At 44.1% G+C, this 25,949-nt stretch overlaps 1 protein-coding gene across 4 annotated transcripts in view; it reads right to left on the reverse strand.

The window, feature by feature from the left end:
* lingo2 (leucine rich repeat and Ig domain containing 2) overlaps window positions 1–20,532 on the reverse strand; it is a 732,996-nt gene extending 712,464 nt beyond the window's left edge. For 2 of the 4 annotated variants that reach the window (XM_068028955.1, XM_068028958.1), the window contains exon 1: window positions 20,167–20,532. The gene's annotated coding sequence lies outside the window, so the exon portion shown is untranslated. Of the gene's footprint in view, window positions 1–5,974; window positions 5,998–20,166 lie in introns of those variants that run through there. The other 2 variants (XM_068028956.1, XM_068028957.1) reach the window with 2 other exon arrangements.
* Between the last annotated feature and the right edge of the window lie 5,417 nt (window positions 20,533–25,949).

A 25,949-nucleotide genomic window follows, 5' to 3' on the forward strand; every position in this document is an offset into this window, starting at 1 on the left:
TGCATATCTAGGAAAGAAGTTCTAGAAAGTAATACCAACTCTTTTTCCAATTTGGATATGCTCGTTTTTGGACTTGGATGTAAATTTTATCAGTTAATGTCCCCTGTGGACCCTCGTTAATATCTTGGGAAATATTCCTTCTTTAACCAACACATACCATGGACAGATAAACTGGTCATTCACATTCATTCACTGTGGGACCATATGCGCAGATTGGCACCTTGCTTACCCACATTGCATGTTACTCATCAGGCATGAGACTCCTGAAAGGCACAGATAATGAGTTGGAGAAATGCAGCTTCTTTCTTTTCAGTACACACCACTATCGCTGCAAAGAGTTGTAGGAGATAAACTTGGTCAAGAGGTTGAGATCAGGTGACACCAAGCTTGGCTTTTAGATTGTAGATGAAAGTGTAAACGGAGAGAGGTAGAGAGACACACAGATTTGGGGTCCCAGAGAAGGATAGGTTAGATTAGTAGTTGGTCGGATCAGTCTGGACTTCAATACACTCAGGATATGAGGAGAAAGAAGAGTGCATCAGATTGTATATTTGAAGCTTAGGAATTGTTCGATGAAGATCAAGATCATCTAGTTTGCCTTTGACTATCATGATAGTCACATGATACAATGATAATGGAGTTGAGAGCAAGCAATGAAGCCAAGATCTCCCCATAAGATTTCTCACAAGAGGCAACTAACCAAGGGAGCCTGAAGAGTCTGGACTGCTGTTAAAAGGGAATATCACTTTGCAAGAGTACATCATGGTTAGTACTGGTTAGTATTTAAAGTATGACATGGTCTACAACAGATATATATTCCTCTAAGGCACAAACACCCAATGGGAAAGGTGAATCAGCAATGGCTGACAAAAGAGAATAAAAATTGCAATAGATCAAAGGAAGTGGTTTATAAGGATTCCAGAAAAAGTGGTCAGCTTGAGGATACGGAGCAATTTAGAACCCAAAGGATGTGTTGTATTTGGATTTTCAGAAGACTTTTGATAAAGTCCCGCACAGAAGGTTAGTAAACAAAATTAGAGCACATGGGATTGGGGTTAATATACTTGTATGGATTAAGAATTGATCAGACAGAAAGCAGAGTGTATGAACAGGTCATTCACAGGATGGCAGGCTGTTACGAGTGGGGTACCGCAATGATCAGTGCTGGGGCCACAGACGTTCACAATCTATATAAATGATTTGGATGTGGGGACCAATTGTAATATTTTCACATTTGCTGATGTCACAAAACTAGGTGGGAATGAAAGTTGTGAGGAAGGTGCATGGAGGCTTCAAGCAGCCTTGGACAGGCTAAGTGAATGGGCAAGAACATGACAGATGGAATATAATGTGAATAAGTGTGAAGTTATCCACTTTGGTAGAAAAAACAAAGACAAAATACTTCTTAAATGGAGAGAGGTTGGGAAGTGCCGGTCTCCAAAGGGACCTGAGTGTTCTTTTCATGAGTCACTAAAAGCTAGCATGCAGGTCCAACAATCAATCAATAAGGAAGGCAAATGGTATGTTGGCCTTCATTGCAAGGGGTTTTGAGTACAGAAGTACAGAAGATGTCTTGCTGCAGTTGAATAGAGCCTTGGTGAGACTGCACCTGGAGTATTACGTGGTGTTTTGGTCTCCTTGGCCTGAATTTTACTAGCACGCGGCGAGCTTTGAAGTCGGCAGTCCACCTGCATGGAACGGTTGTCGCTGAACCCCCGCGATATTCGTGCGGGGGCTCATTTAAATGGGGGGGGGGTGGAAAGGCCATCCCGATAACATAGAGGGGCGGCCACTCTGTCCCCAGCAACGGCGTCTGGTTCCATTGTGTATGTGCCGCCACCATTTTTAAAGGGCTTCAAGCCCTCAGAAGAAATTTGAATTTTTAAAAAGGAACAGTATTTCACATGGTAAAATGCAACGGGACCTTCTAGTGCCGGGGGTTGAGGCAGGACTCTCCCTCAAGAATTTTCCGGGCCCCCACCATGACCCCCAATGTCAGAGGGCTTGTAAAATTCAGCACCTTATCTTAAGGAAGGATATACATGCCATAGAGGGAGTGCAACGGAGGTTCACCAGATTAACCCCCGGGATGGCGGGATTATTTTATGAGGAGAGATTGAGGAAACTGGGCCTGTATTCTCTAGAGTTTTGAAGAATGAGAGGTGATCTCATTGAAACTTAAAAAATTCTTACAGAGCATGACAGGGTGGATGTAGATAGGAGGTTTCCCCTGGTTGCTGAGTCTAGAACCAAGGCACATCATCTCAGTATAAGGGATAGGCCATTTAAGACTGAGATGAGGAGAAATTTCTTCACTCAGAGTGATGAATCTGTGGAATTCTCTACCCTAGAGGGCTGTGGTAGCTCAATCATTGAGCTTGTTCAAGACAGAAATCGACAGATTTCTGGAGACTAATGACATCAAGGGATTATGGGGATAGCACAGGAAAGTGGAGATGAGGTAAATGATCAGCCATGATCTAATTGAATGGTGGAGCAAGCTCAATGGGCTGAATGGCCTACTCCTGTTCCTAAAGTCATGCAACTACATTGTGGCTCTCATAATGGGAGCGCAGATCTGTTGTCACTCAAGGAATAAATGTAGGTTAATATTTATAGACTTTGTAACTTGCAAGATAGCATTTGCTTGAAATTGCAATGTTATCAAATCCAACAGCTACTGTAAAACTGTAGTGCGTTCCTTGTACCTGTTCACTTATCCATTTATTACTTAATAAATCTGTTTGATGGTTTATCATATGAAGCAAGGTTTTTGTGAACTCCAGGAAGATCACTTGAGGGAACATGATCTAATCAGTAAGCTGACGTGTCAGTAATGAGAATGTTCTGCTCAATTCCTGGGGTTACTGTGAGCCACCTGGATGTTGGGTGTGTAAATTCCCCAATCTGAGGGATGGTGAATCCAAGAGCAAAGATCCAACCAAATAGCACTCACCATCAAGGACAGGAGGGTCCAGCAGGTGTAGGAGATAATCAAGTGCAATTTAAACCCACTACATTTGGAAGGATGTACAGGTAGTGGTGTCTGGATATTACTTTGTACTTCCAATTCTTGTCCAGGAAACGATACAGATCTGGGATGACACTCCTGTTGAGCCATAGTGCTGGATTTTCAATGGGATCTGATGACGAGAACGGGTGTGGGCACAGATTAAATATCACCTTCTCGGAAGGCATCTCAGGATCCCGATACCTCCAAAAAATGAAGCGATTTTGAAAAGAGACGCCAGGAGCAGAGGAAATGGAAAACTCGCATGCCTCAAATGAAATAGTTGTTGAACTTATTGAGGAGCTCATTACAAGGCTTGACAGGAGCAGTTTGTGATTTTCAATGGGAGGGCACAGGGAAAATGCAATGTCTGGAACACTGCAGGGGTTGGGGGGGGGGGGGGGTCGTTGGTGGTGGGGTGGCATGAAGTCTATTGGAAGAATTGTTTAACATATTATAGAAGCCCAGAATAAACTTCAATTGCTCAACAGTGCCAAAGAGTAGCTGTTACTGGAAGTGAAAGACTTGCATTTGTGAGTGGCAGGAATATGGCTGCTGGAATCACTTGAGCAGCTGGGGTTGGCAGGTGAAGGCCTGGTGAACGCACAAAGCCCAGGGGAGCTGAGATGGAAACAGACGACTGTGATTTTGGACAGAGCAGCCAGGATGAGCTTCAGCAGATGCAACCTCCTGGACAACAGCAGGCCAGAAGAGCACAATGGGGCGGGGGGCGGGTGGTGTGCGGTTACAAGGGGAAGAAGGTGCTACCCAAGACATCAGCTGTACTTCCCAAGAGTCAGCTACCTGCAAATAACAGAGTGCCAGTGCCAGAGGAGACCGTGCCTATCCAGGAAGATGGCCTTGGACATTTGTGCTCTGATTCACAATGACCTGAGGCCTCACGGCCCCCATGCCAGTCCCTTACCTGCAGCCGTCAAGGTCACTGTGGCATTGAATGTTTATGCCACCGGGTTCTTCCAGAGATAAGATGCGGACCTGGGTGGCATCTCGCAGATGGCAACTCATCACATCATCCTACAGGTCATGGGTGCCATATTCCAGAATGGTGGGTTGAGCTACATCCATTTTGACAGATTGGCCTGCACAGGCACAGAGGGCATTGGGGTTTGCTACTACCAATGGATTCCCTCAGGCCCACAGGGTCATTGATTGCACCCACATAGCCATGTCACCAACACACCAGCCAGCCAGATTCCTGAACAGAAATTGAACGTAGCGATTTTGAAAAGAGACGCCAGGAGCAGAGGAAATGGAAAACTCGCATGCCTCAAATGAAATAGTTGTTGAACTCATTGAGGAGCTCATTATAAGGCTTGACAGGAGCAGTTTGAATGTCCATGTGACCATAGGAAGTACATCTTGCATGTCTGCACTCTGTTCTTGGGCAGCTGTCATAATTCCTTTACCCTGCGGGAGTCCCAGGTGCTGCACCTCTTCAGGCCCACATTCAGACTCCATGGCTGGCTGCTGGGAGATCAGGGTTAACCAATAAAGAGATGGGTTCTGATGCCCGTCTGCTACCCAAACACGGGTGGCAAAAGCTCTGGTTGTTTTGCCTATCTCCTAACATGGACCTGCATTGAACAGACCATTGGCATCATGAAGATGCACTTCCATTGCCTTCAATGTTCAGGTGGTACCCTCCGTTATGTGCCAGCCAGAGAGAGTCTTGTATTGTGGTTGTCCGCTATGCTCTACACATGACAATGAAAGGAAGCATAGAGCTGGATGAAGAGGAGGACGTGGAATGCCACTCCACCTTGGAGGACTGGGAGGAGGAAGTGGAATGTCACCCAATTACCTTTAAATCCTTATGACAAATGAACCCATAACACCTCCCAGCATAGAGAGCTATCATTCCATGATGACCCATATCTGAGGAGTCCCATTGCCAGCAGTGACCATGGAGAATGAGGTTTCCACTTCTAACATTCTCCAACATCACAGAGCACGGAAATACATCAATCCCAGAGCCCCGCACACATCCGCACGCCTACCGTACCATACTGCACTGCACACCACTCAGCCCGAAACTCCACCCCTTTTGACATGAAGCTTGAACACACATCAGTTTGATTACCTGAACAACTTATATGGAAATAAAAACAAGACAGATGAATGTGGAAAACAGCAGTCAGATGACCCATGAAGTGAAGTTAACAGCATAGCACATTTCTTTCCCTACCACTTCGACAATCTGCTCCCCTGTGGCAGAGGATGACGTGGAGGCAGCCTGCTCCCTTGACACTGCCTCTGGCTGAGATGCCCATGGGTTCCGTCCTCATCTTGGAGGTTCCCAAGGGTGATCCTCCGCAGGCTGTTGCACCCGGGTCATTGCAGGGCAGCCGCTGTCAGCACAGATGGTTCCCTGGTCAGAGGGAGAAAGGGGCCGAAGGGTCATGCTAGTGCCCTGCGTGGTGGCCCCTTCAGCTGCCTCAGCCATTTCGTGGCTCCCTTGGATGTTGGATAAGGCCACTGACTGGAATCTTCTCCATGCCCTAAACCCAAAGATAAAGCTATCAAGTGGTTGACCTGTCTCCCAACTCCCCATCACACACAGACTGGTACATCAGCACTCTGGAAATATTTAGCGCCGCCTCCTCCACTGGCATTAGACAGTACAGCTCGGGCACACCACCACCCATTCTGACCATTTCATGGGCATTGTGGACTCTCTTTTCCTGCAGAATGAGGACAGAAAGAGTCATGAGTTGGATGCCCTTCTTCACCTATTCCAGCAGGACATTCAGATGAACTGGTGCCCTCCTCAGTGATGCTCTCTTCTGAATATCACCCTATATATTAAGTTGGCTGCTGTCTCAGTGATACAACTCGCCACTTGATCTGATACTATTATGGAAACCTATGGACATTCTGCACGTCCATTTTGCCTGCATTATGCTGCATACAGAGCTGGTCACCTGAGTGCCACTTGCCACTCACCTTTCCAGACCTTACGAATCTCTTCTGGCATTAGACCCATATCCTTCAGGTCACTCCCCTGCTGCTGATCCCATTTTCCACCTCCATCCTTGCCTTTTCTGTTTCCTTCAGCAGGTTCCTTCTTGCAGATGTGTGAAGATGATGTTTCTTCTGTCACTGATAGCCTCCATTAATGCCTCAAGGGAGGTGTCCGATAATTCTGGGGCCCAGCCGCGTTGAAGGCATTCCATTGCTTCTCATGCTGATCCCCTGCTTCTGCATTTACTTCAGCGAGTGGCAAGCCCAGCCATGGTTGTTGCTCACCTTTTCAAAGGGCCCACCTTTGCCTCCATGCCAGTCCTGTCACCACTAATTGGGCACTCTCACCCCTGCCCAATTAGGTACCTCGGAGCAGGCTCAAGACCCAGAAATGATCTGGGCTTTGGGTTCCCAACCCCAGAACAAAAATTCAGACCATAGTCACTGTACCCACTGCTGCGTACTGTGTCCAATCAGCTGGTACTCACAGGGCATGAAATAGCACCAAGAGCTGAAAATTCATCTCCTGAAACCTCAAACTTCTGCTTCCATTAATAGACTTAATTCATCATCCATGCTGCAAAGTTCAGTGCAAGACTCCTCTGTTTATCATTATCTGTTACTTTGCTCAGCAGTCTGGAAATTTGTTGGCTTCCTTTGGTGCCTAAAACCAGTTTTAAAAGGAACAAGTGAACACAACAGATTGAAATTTTTTTAAAGTGGAAAAGATTCTGACAGACATTGGGACCATTTGCAGGTCCCGACTGCTTGTGAGAGGTGTGTCCTGTGGCGTGATCTTACAGGAGGCAACCTAATAACAGGCTGCCTCCTTGTTCACCGTCCAATTAAGGATCACAGGCAAGACACCATAATGGGAGGCCCAATTGGAGAGCCTGACAGCTGGCAGCCTGACTGGGAGGGTGAGTGCTGCTGAGACAGCTGGAAAGCACGAGGGCACCTCAAAATGGAGGTGCTGTTGAAGGTCTTCAGAGGGATCAAGAAGAATTAAGGCCCAGAGCTGTTAGGGTGGTCAGTCTGGAAGGGCAATCTCTCCACAGGAATGCTTTTTGCCGTATCTATGCCCATTTCAGCCTTTTGTTCCGTGCTAACGGCATGAATAGCAGCCTCCCATGTCCTTTGGATCCTTTGTCATGAGGCCACCTCCGATCTGTTGCTGAGCTCCTGACAGTGCAGAGCCCGTGTGCTTCCATAAAATTGCAATGCTGTATACAATTAAGGGCCAATTGTCCTTTTAAATACCTTGAATGGCCATCCCCAACCCCTGGACAGGCAGATAGCCCCTGCCACATGGAGTCTGCCTCCAGGAAAATCTCCTGAGGTGGAAAAAACTTGGGAAGTGGGCCCGACATGCCTCAGTCCAACTTTCCATGCAACCCCCATCCCCAAAGCCACCTCCATCCGGTCAAGAAGATTCCATTCGACGTGGAAGTAAATTCACAGCAAATGTGAATGTTCCCCATTCGTTGCTCCTTATCAAACAGTTAACAAGCAGAATTAATGAACACAAAGAGCAATTGCGTTAAGGTCAATTTGCAATATTTACTCTCACAAGCAAATTTAGGAATGTGGGCAAAATTTAGTGCCCGCTCAACTAAGACGGAATCGTTAAAACACCAGCCCTTGGTGAATGATTGCTATGAGTGACAGCTCTAGTGCACAGAGCCCGTGCAAGGCAGTCTAGTCTGATACACCGGGCCTGGCAGTGAATACAGATTCAAAGATATGTCATAGCCACAAGTGCCAGGGCAATCTCATCTTACTAGTGATACAGCCTGATAACTCACCAATGACAAGGTCATGACAAGTCACAAATTATGCAGAGAATAACAAATGCTTTTGGATAATGTTACAGTGCCGAAGCATGAACAAGGTTTTTTTGGATGATATCCTGTATGAAAATTAAAAGCTCGAGTGGATTCTGAATGTCTTCCAAACCCCAAGAGTATGTTAGTACCTTGAATACATTGCTGCAAGTTTTTTTTTTAAATTGTAAAAGCTTACTTTTTTTATAATCGTATTAAGCCTTCCCCCATTTGATTTTTCCCCTTTGGGAGGTCATGCTTTTGCTGCTGCCCTCAAGATTAAATTTCCCTCCATCAACCATCAGCTTCATGTCAGTCAGTTTTTTAACCATGCGCCTTTGTATCATGTGATTGGCAATTTGTTACTTATTTTTGCTACTTTATGATGGTTGGGCAAGAGTGTTGTTGCATCACTTGACTGATAAAAGCCATCTTTAGGGAACAGCAAGTTTATTCTCTTTTGCTGGGAATCAAGGGCTATTGTGGATTTGAGGTAGAAGGTCAGCTATGATCTAATTGAGTGGTGGTGTAAGTTCAAGAGACCTGATAACAGTATGAAAACTCACCCTTTGAAAGGGCACGAGAATAATCTGATGGCCAAGGTGGTTGCACATAGTCGCATGAAAACAAGCTATGAAGGCCAATAGTAAAACTCTAATGAGGTGCCTCTGCAAAAATAAAAGGAACAAAAAACTTGCATGCATGCAGTGCCCTTTCCATCCGCAGGACATCGTAAAGCACTTCACAGCCGATAAGCTATTTTGAAGTGTAGTTACTGTTATTATGTAGGAAAAGTGCAACATGCAAATGAAGACAAAAGTCGCACAAACAGCACATTAGATAAGGGACCAGCTAATCTATTTTCGGTGGCAATTGAGGAACGAATGCTGGTCAGGAGACCAGAAGAATTTCCTGCTTTACTAAAAATCTGTTATGTGATATTAGTTTCAGGCAGGAGAAGATCTGCTGTCCATCTAGCCTACCTAAATCACAGTATCCCTTGGTGCATTTCTAATGGGATATTTGTTTACAGGAGGCTGTCTAGTTCCTTCTTGAAATTGATTAGATTCCCTTGTTCCACCAATTGTGCAGGCAATCCGTTTTACATACAAACCACTCTTTTCGCAAAAAATGTTCCTCCTGCATTTTCTATTCTCTTTTGATGTTCTTAATTTGTAGTTCTCTCTTCCTGTGCTTAAATTCAGTACATGGCAGATATGCTTACTTGGATCCAATTTGTCTAAATCTTTTATAATTTTGAACACTTCTATCATATCCCTCAAACTTCTCTCTTCAAGACAGAAAAGACCCAGGGTAGTCAATGCCTCCTCATTCTTCTTTCCCTTAAGTAACCCTTTCCTATATCCCCACGAATAATGGAATATCCTTTTAAAAATGGTGAGGGGCGGGTCGGAACAGTTCCTTGCTGTACCCGTGTTACAGGCATAAGAAGTCACAAAGTGGACAAATTTTGGGCTACAATATCTTGTGCCCCCAGGACGCCTGAAAAGCCTTCGACCAGAAATTGGGTTGAGCCATTTTTTCAGACATCCAGAGTGGCCCTGAAAGCATACATTAGGCCTCTTCCAGATGCTAATTAGGGGCCTAAAGCTGGGTTAAAGACCATTACCAGAAATTGGGCTGTCTTGAGCAGACATACCTCCGGCCTTAGGGGCATGGATGTGGCCTAGCTAGCGACCATCACTGAAAAGATGGAGTGAGTTGTATTTGAAATTTCTCTGGGGCTGGTAGGAGCATAAATGCTTCTTATGGCTCCACAATATTTCCTCAGGCCGCGGTTATCCATGATCAGTGCTTTCTCCCACTGTCTACCCCTTCCTCTCCTGGAAGATACCTGAGGGCTGCTGCTGGCATAGGAAGGAACCTTAAAGTACATGCTTCTATTGGGTGAGCTTCCTGTGGCGACAAGTGCCAGCAGCTCACCCTGAATTTCTAGGCCAGGGAGACAACAATGCACACATGACTCCAAATATGGTCTCATCAGGGACAAATACTGATCTGGATAATCTATTTTACCCCTTGCTATGTGTCTGACATTTGAAAGACTTAGGATGTTTTGTTGATGGTGTTCCTAACTTGTCCACTAAAACCCCTAGATCTCTATCATGCTCCGATACCTCAAGTCTCTTCCCATTTAGCATCCACATCAACCTTCCCTGTAAAAAATCTTGTAACCTTACACTTCCCTGTATTAAATTGCATCTATTATTTCTTCACCCACACACTGAGCCTGTCAAAATGATTTTGTATTTAAGTGCATTGATATTCATCATTTTCCATTGTTTCCAATTTTGGTATCGACTGCAAATATGGACAATTACTGCCTTTAAATTTTTTGGAAAGAAGTTTGCACAACAGTGGCCAATCACTGAACTTTGCTGAACTTTGTGGCCCTCTGCTTGTAACTGGCAGCCAACCAAATATTGTCCATGCAAAAATCAATCATGGCTGTCCCCACTGCTAAACTTATGGGACCCATTTTTTAGGCATCCCAGATGGATACCCAGAACAGGCACTAGGCCCTTTGACTATGTAAATTAGGTTTTAGTGATACATATGGCCTCCAAAGAAAGAAAAATTATTAATGTATGTTTAAGCATGCTTCTTGGGGAGCCAGGAAGAGCAGGAATATTCCTTCAAGCTGTGATGAGTTCTTTATGTTGTCTGATGCAACATAAATGAGACGTGTGGAGTGCAGTTCGTTGAAGAACTCAAAAAGGTTTATGAACAGCTAAACTATTATGTACAGTACAGAGAAAACTATTTACAGAACCTTCCTCTAGGTGTTATAATTGCAGAGTGACTCTGGCTTAGTCACATGACTGCATCCTGGTACTTAGCTCATTAGCATACTGAGATCTTAAAGGGGCATCACTCTTAAGGTAACCATACAACATTAGCACCACAATAGCCCCAAGACAGTTGCTGGCCTCCAATCACCTCCCCCAGTTGCTCTCTCCCTGATCACCTCCCCCTCACCCAATTACCTCCTCCTCTCCCAGTACACAACTGCCCAACATTGACCACTTTACTGGTAAACTGCCTGGGGTCATGCTGATGGCATAGACAGCTTATCTGTCCAATTTAAATAAGGCCCAAGGCCTAATTCTGATCGAGCCTACCTCTTCCATTGCAAGGACTGTATTCTGTGCCCAGTTTACTCCAGCAGGCTGACTATGCAATGATTATTCTCCCTTGTGACTTTCCACTTGTACCGTTGACATTCACCTTTAAACTGTACCCTGAATTTTGGCATCTCTCCCCCATTTCTTGAGTATCATTGAAAAATAGTGGTGAAATACCTCAGCAATTTTTCTATCTTCTTAAACCACTGTTTTTTTTTTTAATCTAAGCCAAACCTCTTGCTATCCTTTGTTTACTCCTGACATACTTCTACTTGAACAGGCAGATGCCCCTTCAGTTTAACATCTCATCTGTAAAACAGCACCTCCGACAATACACCACCAGTTCAATATTGCATGGAGCTGCCAGCTTCGTGTATGCAATCAAGTTTTGAAATGGAGCTTGAAGCAACAACCTTCTGACTCAGAAGCGAGGAATGGAGTTCAGACATAAAACCAACTATTTGGGTGCGTGTTTAAGGCTTGAGGACTTCTGATTACCATGAAAAGAGATCAAGCTCTGCCTCAGAATTCTATATTAAAAGAAGCGTTGTACACAAATGTTCAACCATTTCCTCTCTGACGGACCTGTTCTGCATTACTGTCACTCACTGCTGATAATGTTGGCTTTGGGTGATAGTGTGAACCGGGTGATATCGTTTCAGCCACCCACTATACGTATCTCCCAATTTATATTTCTATTGAAGCCAAATAAAATAAAAACAGCTGTAAAGCGAGCAGCTGACTGATATGACCTACCTTACGCTAACAACAAACAACAGCTTGCACTAATGTGGCACCTTTAACCCAGTAAAATGTCCCCAGGCTCCCAAAGTCAAAATTATTGCAGATTGTCTTAGAAAAATAGGCCCCAAATTTGCCCTCTTTGCTGCTCCATTTTTTGGTCGAGATGGGGTGGTAGAGAGAACAGAAAAGACAAAAATAAACTTACTATTGACTTCCTGCCCAATGATATTTTCAAGGAGGCCTGGAATTAGGTGATCAGCACAACCGCCATAAACAGGCAGACTGCTTGTTTACTGCAAAATCCTTAAGACATCATTCGGACCCTGGTGCTAGTTTGGTCCTGTTAAGCACAGAGCTTGTAAAATACCGCTTCCTCCCTCCAAACATAGCAGTAAATAACCAGAATCAGCATTCCAGAAAGGAATCGTTGTAAGCAGAATATAAAAAAAGTTGGTACTATTTGGGCAGCCATAACTGTGCAGTGTTAATTATCACCACCCCCGTCCTTCAACAGTGGTCTCTGTAAGCACCCCCCAACTCCCCCAACACAAATTAGATTAGATTAGAGATACAGCACTGAAACAGGCCCTTCGGCCCACCGAGTCTGTGCCGACCATCAACCACCCATTTATACTAATCCTACACTAATCCCATATTCCTACCAAACATCCCCACCTGTCCCTATATTTCCCTACCACCTACCTATACTAGTGACAATTTATAATGGCCAATTTACCTACCAACCTGCAAGTCTTTTGGCTTGTGGGAGGAAACCGGAGCACCCGGAGAAAACCCACGCAGACACAGGGAGAACTTGCAAACTCCACATAGGCAGTACCCAGAATCGAACCCGGGTCCCTGGAGCTGTGAGGCTGCAGTGCTAACCACTGCGCCACTATGCAGACTGCTCACCACATGGGAAGCCCGGCCATCAAAAGAATTTGGACTCAGGTTCAGTAGGTTCACAACAAAGATAGCACAGCAATGAAGTGGCCTGTATTGAGGAGGAATGTATTGTGACTGAGTGGCCTAAAGAACCATTGGGACAACCAAGCGACAGAGTTTGCTGTTCAGCCTCCCGTTACTGCAGCTAATAAACTGCCTGTGATTTTGAGGCCTCATTTTAATCTAGCAGGTGAGCTGCAGGGTGCTAAACAGGCCTCAGGATTGGGCCAACAGGAAGGGGAGGTGGCTAGGTTGAGATTGCAGAGGGCTGGAGGTTCCTGGAGCAGCAGGGCCCAGATGATGATTGTGGTCTTTTGTTTCCCTGGGGCCCACAAGAATAATTCAACTCTCATCTTTGGTGGGCCTCTATGGTTCTATCGCCAGTGGAACTGCACAGTCTCTGACCAGCTCCAATTTACATTATAGGATCCCATTTCCTTATTAAAAGGGCCTATCGTCTGAGACAGGCAGTCGCTTTGGACACCCAGTGGTAGGCCCCTTTCATAATGGAGCTGGCTGCATTGTATGTGTTAATGGAACTGCTGACTCCCATTCTGAAACTGTCAGGCAGTCTAAATTAATCCTATTGTATTCTCACTGTGGGTGATATACATGACAGGTGATGGGGTGATTTGCGACTTTAATGGTTCTCAGCCATCGAATGATTGCAATAGTTTATATGCCACCCTTCCGGTAAGCTGAGACATTAAAATTTACAGCTGGGGAACCGTTATTCCTCACTGAAGCAGGAAACTATGCCACAGTCATTCAGATTTCAAACTGTGAAAGTAGAATTTACATTTTTTTTTAATTTGCTCATGGGATGTGGGCATTGCTGGCAAGGCCAGCATTTATTGCCCATCCCCAATTGCCCTTGAGAAGGTGGTGGTGAGCTGCCTTCTTGAACCGCTGCAGCCCTCAGGGTATAGTTACACCCACAGTGCTGTTAGGAAGGGAGTTCCAGGATTTTGACTCAGTGACAGAACGGCAATATATTTCAAAGTCAGGTTGGTGTGTGGCTTGGAGGGGAACTTGCAAGTGGTGGTGTTCCCATGCATCTGCTGCCCTTTTCTTTCCAGGTGGTAGAGGTCACAGGTTTGGAAGGTCCTTTTTCAGGAGCCTTGGTGAGTTGCTGCAGTGCATCTTGTAGATGATACACACTGCTGCTACTGTGCGTCAGTGGTAGAGGTAGTGAATGTTGAAGGTGGTGGATGGTGTGCCAATCAAGCAGGTTGCTTTGTCCTGGATAGTCATAGAGAGATACAGCACTGAAACAGGCCCTTCAACCAACCAAGTCTGTGCTGACCAACAACCACCCATTTATACTAATCCTACATTAACCCCATATTCCCTACCACATCCCCACCTTCCCTCAATTCTCCTACCACCTACCTACACTAGAGGCAATTTACAATTGCCAATTTACCTATCAACCTGCAAGTCTTTGGCTGCGGGAGGAAACCAGAGCACCCAGTGGAAACCCACATGGTCACAGGGAGAACTTGCAAACTCCACACAGGCAGTAGCCAGAACTGAATCCGGGTCGCTGGAGCTGTGAGGCTGTGGTGCTAACCACTGCGCCACTATCGATAGTGTTGAGCTTCTTGAGTGTTGTTGGAGCTGCACCCATCCAGGCAAGTGGAGAGCATTCCAACACTCTCTTGACTTGTTCCTTGTAGATCATGGACAGGCTTTGGAGAGTCAGGAGGAGAGTTATTTGCCACAGAATTCCCAGCCTCTGACCTGCTCTTGTCACCACAGTATTTATGTGGCTACTCCAGTTCAGTTTCTGGTCAATGGTAACCTGCAAGATGTTGATAGTGGGGGATTCAGCGATGGTAATGCCATTGAACGTTAAAGGGGAGATAGTTGGATTCCCTCTTGTTTGAAATTGTCATTGCCTGGCGCGAATGTTACTTGCCACTTATCAGTCTAAACCTGGATATTGGCCAGGTGTTGCTGCATCTGGAATAAAGTTACAGTGCAAGCAGTGATAAGTGGAAAAGGAGAAAAAAAAGTGAAAATCTAGAATAAAAATAGAAAGTGATGGCAATACATAGCATCAGCAACCATCAAAAGACAGTTTCGCATTTCAGATAGGCACCCTTTGTCAATGGACGGGCAAGGGAATGGGAATAAGTGGAGAGCTCTCCCAGAGACCCTGCACTGGTTCAGTGGCTCCCTTCTGTGGTGTAAGTTTGTGATCCCAAAATGGGCGGTGCACCCAGAGAGTTCCACGAAGGGGAGTTCTAGGCTAGCGTAATGGACGGGCCTCATTTCCATAAATTTTCTTGGTGACCCCCCCTGGCCAACCTTGGGTCAAGAACAGGAAATTTGGTCAGCAGGAGGCTGCAGCCTGGAACCTGTGAGAACAGTCCCTCGACACTCACTAAGGTCACGAAGATGGAACGCAATGGGAATGCAAGCAACCAGGTTATCCCTTCATTCATGCCCATTGTCATTTTCCACAGTTTCAACCAGCGTTGTCTGTGTTAACTCAAGATCATTCTCAACAAGTTCAAATCAAGCCATACTGGCTTGAGAAAGTCCCTACAGAAATATCATTTCTTCCTGCAGTAGATCAGAAGGACAGTGATGTAAATCATTCCATTTGCAGCTGTACACACTCCAACTAGAGGCTAAAAGTGGCGATATTTGGAAACACAGACACCAAATGTCAAGTACTGCACTGCCTAGGACTAAAGTGGCCCTCTTCAATCAAAATACGTCATGGAAAATTTACTCTCTCAATCCAGTACTTTCACTGATTTATGCTGCCAAAGGACCATTTAGATGAAATGTCATACCTGCTAACATAATACCTACTGTTGGAGTTTTTTTTTTGTCAGTTCTGACCTTTGTCAATGTTTTATCAATCGTTTTTTGACAGCAATAAACCACTTTGAAAATGAGCCCACCTCTGTCTCATATCTCTGCAACTAATGATGACATTAACTTATTCAGAAATGTTTTTTTATTAAACTGAGGGGAACATGGCTTTTTGTCATTGCTGACAAGCGGGCAGAAAATACAAACTGGAGAAACATTACTAGCATTCCACTTGGCACTCTCCAGCTCCTTATGTTGTGCTCTTTAACCTTCTTGGTGTTCAGTTCAACTGAAAATTGGGCTGTTTAATTTGTCACACTTGTGATACAGGACTAGATCTTGAGACCAAAGGGATTCAATCAGCTCACTAATAAATAAAATGCTAATTGCTTTCTCTTTTGTGAAGCTATTATTTCACAAATATTGATATTTACTCTCAATTTATACTTAACAGTGCAAAACTATTTCTAAATGCCACGTGTGTCTGCATCCCACCCCCCACCCCACCAGATATCTAAACTTAAAGAAAATCTTGAAACTTAGTGGTAATAAACGCACCACCAAACATCCTGATTAATCCAACATGTCACATTACCAGCTTGTATTATAAAGTTCAGCATCAAAGCTACCCTGAAATGGAAAGAAACTTTGTAGAGTTCATTATTTAGAACACTCATTTGACTAATTAGCTAACTGATTATGCTGGCGCTAGCACAGACATCATTAATACATTTGAATACTGACTCATACGTTATGAGCCAAGTTATAAGATGTGCATCATAATTCACTAAGGAAATTGCAGAAAGGACATTGTAGGTACCTTGACAGTTCCTCTCAGCTGTTAAACTCATCCCAGTAGGAATATGTTTCCCTTTCACTCTTGTTCTGAACGCACAGAATTATGTTGCTGGAATATAGATTCCCAGGCTAACTTACCCAAAAAGTCATTCTTTATGTGTGGGCCTACATTGTATATATATTGGCATAGTACGTACGGGAGGGACCAGGCTAGGAGATGGAGGCAAAATACTGCGGATGCTGGAAATCTGAAATGAAACCAAGAAATGCTGGAAACACTCAGTAGGTCTGGCAGCATCTGTGGAGAGAGAAGCAGAGTTAACGTTTCAAGTTAGTGACCCTTCTTCAGAACTGGCAAATATTAGAAATGTAAAAAGTTATAAGCAAATAAAGTGGGGGTGGGGCAAGAGATAACAAAGGAGAAGGTGTAGATAGGCCAAGGTCACAGAATAGCTGACCAGAAGGTCATGGAGCAAAGATATGTTAATGGTGTGTTGAAAGACAAAGCATTAGTACAGAAAGGGTGTTAACGGACTGAAAATTGAACAGCCGCAAGTCCTAATTTCACATTAAATTTTGTAAATATATAATCTTGGAATGTTTTTTAAAATGTTTATTTCTAGGGAAAGTTGTGAACCCAAATTCTTCCAAGTACACATTGGCAAGGGGTAATATTGGGGAATCATAAGCTCTTTGCCACCATTTTCTCTCCATTGATTTAGTTGCCTGTAATTTTCTTTTACATGCTGGCAGCAGGCAAGGTTATTCACTACCAATGCTTATTTGAACAATTAGCTCTATGTTGTATGAGTATGAGGTATCCACTTCCACACGTCAGAGAATGCACTGCCAGAGAGTGTGGTGGAGGCAGGTTCAATCGAGGCATTCAAGAGGGAATTGGATTATTAACTGAAAAAGGAAGAATGTGCAGGGCTACGGGGAGAAGGCAGGGGAGTGGCACTAGGTGAGTTGCTCCTTCAGAGAGCTTGCACAGGCTTAACGGGCCAAATGATCTCCTCCTGTGATGTAACCATTCTATGATTCTATCATTTCTGCCAATGTGGGGAGTCCAGAACAAGGTGACATGATCTTTAAATTAGAGCTCTGCCATTCAGAAGCAAAATCAGAAAGCACTTTTTCCACACAAACTGCCATGGTAATGTGGAACTGCCTTCCTCGAAAGGCTATGGATGTTGAGACAATTGGACTTTCAGATAGATTTTTGCTGGTACTCTGTTGTCACTGTTGTAATGTAGGAAAGCCTGGCAGCCAATTTGCGCACAGCAAACTGCCACAAACAGCAATGTGATAATGACCAAATAACTGTTTTATGATGTTGATTGAGGGAAAATTATTGGCCAAGACACCAGGGATAACTCCTCTGCTGATCTCCAAAATAGTGCCATAGGATCTTTTACATTCACCTGAGCAGGCAGAATGGGGCCTCAGTTTAACATCTCAGCCGAAAGACTGCACTTCCGACAGTGCAGCACTCCCTCAGTACTGCACTGGAGTGTCAGCCTTGATTTCTGTGCTCAAGCTCTGGAGTGGGACCTTGCGACTCAGAGGTAAAGTAGTACCAACTAAGCTACGGTTGACACAAGTGGAGTTGATTTGCTGTGATTGAATTGAATAATGAAGTAGGCCCTACTCCTGTTCCTATTTAGCTTTTCCCCATGAACATTACCAGGCCTGTATCTGCACTCGCTCTGATCTAAACATGTGCACTTTCCAGCAGGATTTGCTAACTGTAGATCAGAGTCAGAAACCGAGGTGATTCACACCCTGGCCACAACTGCCAAGGTTCAGTCCAACTCAATGAACTGAAATTGAAACATTGGGCCTATTTAGATTTTAGATTTAGAGATACAGCACTGAAACAGGCCCTTCGGCCCACCGAGTCTGTGCCAACCATTAAACACCATTTTATACTAATCCTACACTAATCCCACATTCCTACCACGTCCTCACCAGTCCCTATATTCCCCTACCACCTACCTATACTAGTGGCAATTTATAATGGCCAATTTACCTATCAACCTGCAAATCTTTTGGCTGTGGGAGGAAACCAGAGTACCCGGCGGAAACCTACGCAGACACAGGGAGAACTTGCAAACTCCATACAGACAGTACCCAGAATTGAACCCGGGTCACTGGAGCTGTGAGGCTGCAGTACTAACCACTGCGCCACTGTGTTTTTAAATTCTTTCATAGGACATGGGCGTCACTGGCAAGACCAGCATTTGCTGCCCATCCCTAATTGCCCTTGACAACTGAGAGGCTTGCTCAGCCATTTCAGAGGGCAGTTAAGTGTCAACCTCATGTTTGTGGATCTGGAGTCACATGTAGGCCAGAGTAGGTAAGGAGAGCAGATTTCCTTCCCTGAAGGACATTAATGAACCAGATGGGTTTTCACGACAATCATGTCATTCCAGATTATTTTTATTAATTGAATTTAAATTCCACCAGCTGCCATGGTGGGAATTGAGCCTGTGCCCTAGGGCATTAGCATGGGCCTCCGGATTACTAGTTCAGTGACACTACCACCTATCTACGTATTGTCAACAAATTTGCCGATGATACAGTTGGTCTCTTCATCCAAGTCATTAATATAGATTGTAAATGGTTGAGGCTCCAGCCCTGATCCCTGTGGCACTCCGTGAGTTAGTTTTCCTACCTGAAAATGCCCCATTTATCCTGACTCTCTTTCCTGTTAGCCAATCCTCTATCCATGCTCATATATCACCCAACACCATGAGCTCTTTTATGCAGTAACTTTATGTGGCACCTTATTGAATGCCTTTTGGAAATCCAAATACACTACAGCTACTGATTCCCCTTTATCGACCCTGCTTGTTACATCCTCAAAGAACTCTAATAAATTTGTCAGACACAATCTCCTTTCACAAAATCATGTTGACTGTGCCTAATTTTCTAGATGTCCTGCTACCACCTCTTTAATAATGAATTTGAGCATTTCCCAATGACATGTTAGGCCATTTGGCCTATAGTTTCTTGCTTTCGGTCTAGCCCCTTTCTTGAACATTTGCAGTTTTCCAATCTGCTGGGACCTTTCCAGAGTCGAAGGAATTTTGGAAGATTACAACTACTGCATCCACTTTCTCTGCAGCCACTTCTTTTAAGACCCTTGGATGCAGGCCATCAGGTCCAGGGCACTTGTCAGTCTTTAGTCCCATTAGTTTTCCCATTACTTTTTCTCTATTAGTTTTAAGTTCCTCCTTCCCTTTTGCCTTCTGATTTTCTATTATCTTTAGGATGCTTTTTGTGTCTTCTACTATAAAGGCAGGTACAAAATACTTGTTCAAAGCCTCTGCCATTTCCTCATTTCCCATTTTTAATTCCCCACTCTCACCCTCAAAGAGACCAATGCTCATTTTAGCTACTCTGTTCCTTTTTATTTGTAGAAGTCTTTTTTTAAACTGTGTTTTTATATTTCTTGCTAGTTTTCTCTCATACTCTAATTTTTCCCTTTTTTTAAAAAAAGTCATCTTTTGGTTTCTAAAATTTTCCTAATCTTCTGGCCTACCACTAATCTTTGCAGAATTGTCGACCTTTTCTTCCAATTTGACACCGTCCTTAACTTCCTTAGTTGACCTTGGATGGTGCGTCCTTCTGGGAGGGCAGATTCAATAACTTTCAAAAGAGTGTTGGTTAGAGACTTGAAGGGGAAAGGCCAGGAGAGCAGATACAGCAATATGGCTTCCCTCTCTGCTGCATCATTCTATGATTCTAAGCAGAATGGGCAGCTGATTCCACAGCCAAAATTACCTCATGTTGCAAAGACAATAAACATAAAATTGAAAATCGCCCAGATTTTTTAGTACATATCTGAAATCTATTAAAATTGGAGTTATTACCCACACGTTACCATAGTAAGTAAAGTCACGCTAAGTCCACACGCTATTGTTTTCTCCATTATCCTGGCAAGCTTATTCAGAATCCGCCACAATTTCCATTTTGGACACGTTAAAGGTTGATAGTTCATGTCCCAGCAGCTGCTATGCAAATAGTGAATCATTATCATGGAAAAAGCTCTTACATGTAATTGTAAGTATTGCTTGAATGTCGCCCGTGGTTTGGGTTTTCTTTGAGGATTTGGTCACACGTAGAGTTCAGGCACAAGGTGCATTGCTGAGTTCAGATTTGGCAGCGATCCTCAGTTATCTTGGCAGTCATAAAATAAACTCCACCGCTCGATTTCATATGGGTCAGAATCTCTCTACACAACAGCAGGGTTAATCCCCTCTGCGTGGTTTCTACCAGTCCGGGTAGCGACAGTAATTTCATTAGAATCTGATGAAGTGAATTCAATCTAGTTCTTAACATTAACCCTTTAACAAGCTGGTCACGGTCCATTGACCAAAAGGAAGGCATATTCACAATTTCTTTTTCCCTTACTCGTCTTTTGTTTTGCTAACAAGCGCAATTAAATGACGGAAAGCAAATCTCTTGCAGAGTTGGGAACTAAACATGAGTTTACAGCGTCTCAAATGTTGATTTTGTATCATTGCCACAGCAATTTAAAATGTTTTGCTGAACGTACAGACCTTTCCTGCTTTAAGAAAGTCAGTTGTGCAGCTGTGATCAATACCACTCCAACTCATTGCTGTTCCAAGTTTAAACTCTACCTGAAAATCGTTTTATACCCTAGTTAGCGATTTGGACCAAACCCAAAAAGTTACTTTTGAAACTGCAATCAAAAGTTCCTCCCTGATCATTGAAAAGGGAGAAAGGGGATTCAAAAGCAATAAATAATCCTGAAGGAAGCACAACACAAAGCATTACTGATTTAGTAAAACCTCCCATCATCTTGTTCTCTATTGCTTAAGTTAACCCTATTTACTTGCAGTAATTCACAGACCTTGAAGCCGACTTGATCAGTCTCCCAAGGTTCCTTATATTCATCTGGTTCACGAATGTCCTTAGAGTCATAGAGTCAGAGTTTTACAGCACAGAAACAGGCCCTTCGGCCCAACGCGGCTGCGCCGACCATCAAGCACCCGTCCAAAACTAATCCCATTTTCCAGCACTTGGCCCGTAGCCTTGTATGTTATGGCGTTTCAAGTGCTCATCTAAATACTTCTTAAATGTTGTTAGGGTTCCTGCCTCGACCACGCCTTCAGGCAGTGTGTTCCAGATTCCAACCACCCTCTGGGTGAAAAAAATGTTTCCTCAACTCCCCTCTAAACCTCCTGCCCCTTACATTAAATCTATGCCCCCTAGTTATTGACCTCTCCGCTAAGGGAAAAAGTTTCTTCCTATCCATCCTATTAATGTCCCTCATAATTTTGTATACTTCAATCAGGTCCCCCTCAGCCTTCTCCGCTCCAAGGAAAACAATCCTAGCCTATCCATTCTCTCTTCATAGCTGAAATGCTCCAGCCTAGGCAACATCCTGGTAAATCTCCTCTGCACCCTCTCCAGTGCATTCACATCCTTCCTATAGTGTGGTGACCAGAACTGTACACATTACTCCAGCTGTGGCCTAACCAGTGTTTTATACAGCTCCATCATAACCTCCCTGCTCTTATATTCTATGCCTCGGCTAATAAAGGCAAGTATCCCGTCTGCCTTCCTAACCACCTTATCTACCTGTGCTGCTGCCTTCAGTGATCTATGGACAAGCACCCCAAGGTCCCTCTGACCCTTTGTATTCCCTAGGGTCCTACCATCCATTGTATATTCTCTTGCCTTGTTAGTCCTCCCAAAGTGCATCACCTCGCACTTCTCAGGATTAAACTCCATTTGCCACAGTTCCACCCATCTTACCAGCCCATCTATATCATCCTGTAATCTAAGGCCTTCCTCCTCACTATTTACACCACCAATGTTTGTGTCTTCTGCAAACTTACTGATCATACCTCCTATAGTCACTTCTAAATCATTAATGGACACTACAAACAGTAAGGGCCCCAGTACCGATCCCTGTGGTACCCCACTGGTCACAGGCCTCCATTCACAAAAACAACCCTCTAGCATCACCCTCTGCCTCCTTCCACTAAGCCAATTTTGAATCCATTTTGACAAATTACCCTGGATCTCATGGGCTCTTACTTCCTTATCTCCCATGACACATTGAGTCACCTCCTCGAAAAATTCAATCAAGTTAGTTAGACACAATCTCCCCCTGACAAAGACGTGCTGACTATCCCTGATTAATCCCTGCCTCTCCAAGTGGAGATTAATCCGGTCTCTCAGAATGTTTTCCAATAATTTCCCTACCGCTGATGTTAGACTCACAGGCCTATAATTACCTGGTTTATCCCTGCTACCCTTCTTGAATAATGGTACCACATTCGCTGTCCTCCAGTCCTCTGGTACCTCTACTGTGGCCAGAGAGGATTTGAAAATTTGTGTCAGAGCCCCTGCTATCTCCTCCCTTGCTTCACATAACAGCCTGGGATACATCTCATCTGAACCTGGGGATTTATCCACCTTTCAGCCCGCTAATACAGCTAATACTTCCTCCTATTCAATGCTAATTTGATCAAGTATATCACAATCCCCCTCCATGATCACTACACCTATATCGTCCCTCTCCATAGTGAGCACAGATGAAAAGCAATCGTTCAAAACCTCACCCATGTCCTCTGGCTCCACACACAGATTGCCTCTTAGATCCCTAATGGGTCCCACTTTTTCCCTGGTTATCCTCTTGCCCCTAACATACTTATAAAACGTCTTGGGATTTTACTTTATCTTGTCTGCCAGTGATTTTTCATGCCCCCTCTTCACTCTAATTACTTTAAGTACTCCCCTACACTTTCTATACTCCTCTGGGCCTCCGCTGTTTTCAACACTGATTCTGCCATACGCCTCCTTTTTGTTCCCTCATCCAATCCTATATATCCCTTGACATCCAGGTTTCCCTGGACTTATTGGACCTACTCTTCACCTTTCGGGGAACATGTTGGACCTGAAGCCTCGCTATTTCCTTTCTATAGGTATATCAGGAATAAAAGAATGACTAGAGTTAGATTAGGGCCAATCAAGGATAGTAGTGGGAAGTTGTGTGTGGAATCAGAGGAGATAGGGGAAGAGTTAAATGAATATTTTTCATCAGTATTTACAGTAGAGAAAGAAAATGTTGTCGAGGAGAATACGGAGATACAGACTACTAGGCTAGATGGGATTGAGGTTCACAAGGAGGAGGTGTTTGCAATTTTGGAAAGTGTGAAAATAGATAAGTCCCCTGGGCCAGATGGGATTTATCCTAGGATTCTCTGGGAAGCCAGGGAGGAGATTGCAGAGCCTTCGTCCTTGATCTTTATGTCGTCATTGTCGACAGGAATAGTGCCGGAAGACTGGAGGATAGCAAATGTTGTCCCCTTGTTCAAGAAGGGGAGTAGAGACAGCCCTGGTAATTATAGACCTGTGAGCCTTACTTCAGTTGTGGGTAAAATGTTGGAAAAGGTTATAAGAGATAGGATTTATAATCATCTAGAAAAGAATAAGTTCATTAGCGATAGTCAGCACGGTTTTGTGAAGGGTAGGTCGTGCCTCACAAACCTTATTGAGTTTTTTGAGAAGGTGACCAAACAGGTGGATGAGGGTAAAGCCGTGGATGTGGTGTATATGGATTTCAGTAAGGCGTTTGATAAGGTTCCCCATGGTAGGCTATTGCAGAAAATACGGAAGTATGGGATTGAAGGTGATTTAGTGCTTTGGATCAGAAATTGGCTAGCTGAAAGAAGACAGAGGGTGGTGGTTGATGGCAAATGTTCATCCTGGAGTTTAGTTACTAGTGGTGTACCGCAAGGATCTGTTTTGGGGCCACTGCTGTTTGTCATTTTTATAAATGACCTGGATGAAGGTGTAGAAGGGTGGGTTAGTAAATTTGCGGATGACACGAAGGTCGGTGGAGTTGTGGATAGTGCCGAAGGATGTTGTAGGTTACAGAGGGACATAGACAGGCTGCAGAGCTAGGCTGAGAGATGGCAAATGGAGTCTAATGCGGAAAAGTGTGAGGTGATTCACTTTGGAAGGAGTAACAGGAATACAGAGTACTGGGCTAATGGGAAGATTCTTGGTAGTGTAGATGAACAGAGAGATCTTGGTGTCCAGGTACATAAATCCCTGAAAGTTGCTACCCAGGTTAATAGGGCTGTTAAGAAGGCATATGGTGTGTTAGCTTTTATTAGTAGGGGGATCAAGTTTCGGAGCCATGAGGTCATGCTGCAGCTGTACAAAACTCTGGTGCGGCCACACCTGGAGTATTGCGTGCAGTTCTGGTCACCGCATTATAGGAAGGATGTGGAAGCTTTGGAAAGGATGCAGAGGAGATTTACTAGGATGTTGCCTGGTATGGAGAGAAGGTCTTACGAGGAAAGGCTGAGGGACTTGAGGTTGTTTTCGTTGGAGAGAAGGAGGAGGAGAGTTGACTTAAGAGAGACATATAAGATAATCAGAGGGTTAGATAGGGTGGATAGTGAGAGTCTTTTTCCTCGGATAGTGATGGCAAACACGAGGGGACATAGCTTTAAGTTGAGGGGTGATAGATATAGGACAGATGTCAGAGGTAGTTTCTTTACTCAGAGAGTAGTAGGGGCGTGGAACGCCCTGCCTGCAACAGTAGTAGACTCTCCAACTTTAAGGGCATTTAAGTGGTCATTGGATAGACATATGGATGAAAATGGAATAGTGTAGGTCAGATGGTTTCACAGGTCGGCGCAACATCGAGGGCCGAAGGGCCTGGACTGCGCTGTAACGTTCTATGTTCTATAAATGACTCCCACATGTCTGATGTAGACTTTCCTATAAGAAGCTGCTCCCAGTTCACTTTGGCCAGATCCTGTTTTATCACATTGAAATCTGCCTTCCCCCAATTCAGTACCTTTATTTCTGGTCCCTCTATGTCCTTTACCATAACATTTCCTTCAAGGAAGGAAATCTGTCATCCTCACCTGGTCTGGCCTACATGTGACTCCAGACCCACAGCAATGTGTTTGACTCTTAATTGCCCTCTGAAATGGCCTAGCAAGCCACCCTGTTGAAGGGCTATTAGGGATGGGCAATAAATGCTGGCCTTGCCAGCGATGCCATCATCCCATGAACGAATAATTTTTAAAAATAGTATGATTGGTCCAAAGACAATGATCCAGTTTATCTTTTAGTTGCAGTGGTATGTAGTTATACATGGAAATACACAGCAGTAGTATTATGGAAACAATCCATTTGGCCCAAGCAGTCCATTTTGCTGTTTATCTTCCACACAAGCAAAGAATCACCCCTTCAACCCCTTTTCCTTCACCCACATTGGCCATAATGCACCTTGAAGCAACCTGAGGTTGTGGAAAGTGCTATGTCAATACAAGATTTTCTTTGTCTTTCATATATCCAATCTAAAGTCAAATGTTGACAAGTTCTGCCTCAACTAGAAACTCTGCAAGTAAATTCCACAGCCTTACAACACTCCATGTAAAGAAGCATTTCATGCTTTGTTCTAAATTTCTTACATTTACTGTTATATGAACCCTTATCCTTGACTATTGGGAATTGCCTTCTTCTATCTACCTTCCTTGAATAATGTGACAGAAACCACACCTGCCAAATGGAAACATATTTATTTTGTCATATGGAACATTACTTAAACTGGTACTGAAGATTGAACAAACTTGTTTAAAAAGAACACAGGACTGAGTGGCTGAAAAC

The sequence above is a fragment of the Heterodontus francisci genome, chromosome 4, assembly GCF_036365525.1.
Source record: "Heterodontus francisci isolate sHetFra1 chromosome 4, sHetFra1.hap1, whole genome shotgun sequence".
Classification (NCBI taxonomy): Eukaryota; Metazoa; Chordata; class Chondrichthyes; order Heterodontiformes; family Heterodontidae; genus Heterodontus; species Heterodontus francisci.